Here is a 1,943-nt window from a genome sequence, read left to right on the forward strand (position 1 = left end):
CCAAAAAACTTCAAGCTAGCTATTGATTTATCTACACACACACACATACACATATATACGAAAAAAAAATCGCATTATTAAATAGACTGGCACAGCAATAAAGGATACACTAGTGTAAATTACGGAAATTCCAGCAAACAAACCAAACGGAACCGCATCGAAGCCACAGCCGCGGAGGTGCCTCTCTCCAGCCGGAGAGCAGAAGGGGGTCGGCTGCCGTCGCCCGCTACCGAAGACGTCGGGTGTGCGGAGGGAGGAGGGAGAGGCGGCGGCGATGTGAGACCTGCTGCGATTGAGGGGACGTCCCTGACACCCCGGCGTTTCTGAAGAGCGTCAGGAGCCGGCAGCAAGGCAAAGCTTTTCGCCGCCGGCAGAAGGGTGACCTGCAAGGAGAGAAAAACCAGCCTCAGGTCTTTTCCTGGAGCCTCTTTGACCTGCAAAGGGTTTCTTTGGCTGAACGCCCACCAAAGGGTGTTTCTTGAAAATCTTGGGTCTTCTCTCCTCCGTTTCAGCTGGGAGGATTCTCCTCCCTTCTTTGCGGGTCGCTTGAAGTTGCAGTTTTTTGGCAGGACCCATCTTCTGACAGGGTCTGAGACCCCGAACGCTGCGCTGAGGGCGCTACCGAGCGTGCTATTATGCTATATATTTATATATATCCTACATAATATCTACTGGGCTGTATTCACAGGAGGGGGCGTCTCCCAAAGGGCCAACACGACCGTTTCTGCAGCGCAGGGAGGAGGGCGCGCGGCAGCGTCGCTCTCCTCCTGTCTGGAAATAGCTTTGGGGGATCTTCGGGTTGTTTTGGTACGTGTATTTATCCCTGGTTTCTTGTTTTGTTCTGTTTTGATAAATCTATTTATTTGGAGATCCAGATCTGTCTGATAAATCTGATTAAAGTGTCTTCTTGATTCAGCCTCCCGTGCCGGCTCTCCTTTCTCTGAAGGGTCCGTGTTACGATTTGGGGGGGTCCCAGTGGGGTAGGACCCCCATCCTGGTGGGGTGGGACCTCCATCCTGGTGGGGTCTGATTCCCTTGCAGCATCCTGAGGGTCGGGATGCTGGATTGGGGCCCTCAGAGAGCATCCCACCGATGCTTTGCTCCTCAGCAGGAGGTCATCCCACCCCACTTGCTCATGGTCCACAGCTGGTTCGGGGCTGAAAACGGAGCTCGGGGCTGCGAGCGGGCATGGGGGGTCAGGAGAAGGCGGGGAGGAAACCTGGGCCGGAAAATGGGAGGTCCTGGGGTGCTGGATGTCTGCCCAAGCGAGCTGCTAAGTGAGTGCAGGTGCTCTCTTGGACAGGCAACCGCTCGCTTGGGGTTATAAAAGGATCAAGACAAGCAGCGCCCACGTCGGGGATGGCCGTGCCTTCCCCTTCTCTCTTCGGTATGCTCCAAAAACCCGGAGTGTTTGGATGTGGATGGAAACCAGGTCTGTGCACGGCCAAAGGACAGAGAAGCCAGAGGGCAGAGCGTCTGCAGCTCTGGAGGAGGAACCAGAGGAAAATCGGAGAAGCTGGTGGCCACCAACCCATCGCTGCTCACCAGAGCCGTGTGATGATCCAGGCGATCTGGTTAAATTTATCCGGGGAAAAAAATCCCGATGATGCTTTGGGCGCTGGGGGTGTCGCCGGTGGCATGGGGCAAAGGGAGAGGGGTGAAGTCGCCCTCTCGCCCCACGGCCGCGTGTGCGACCATAGCTGCACGCTGGCAGTGAGGACGCTGCCAGTCCCCAGGCGGAGCCTCGCCAGCCTAATTAACTCGCTCTTGCGTGATCTAATTGAAGGGGAGCTGAGGGCCAATTTACGTTCGTTTACAAGGAGCATTTGAGATGAAGCTGCCCGGTTGGGTTCCTAGGGGTGACCTGGAGAAAACCAGCACAAACCCTTCACCGCCTGGCCTGGGTGAGGTTCCCGTGCCCAGTATAGACTACAGAGCCCAGT

This window comes from Chlamydotis macqueenii, chromosome 1 (genome assembly GCF_036417535.1).
Source record: "Chlamydotis macqueenii isolate bChlMac1 chromosome 1, bChlMac1.mat, whole genome shotgun sequence".
Lineage (NCBI taxonomy): Eukaryota > Metazoa > Chordata > Aves > Otidiformes > Otididae > Chlamydotis > Chlamydotis macqueenii.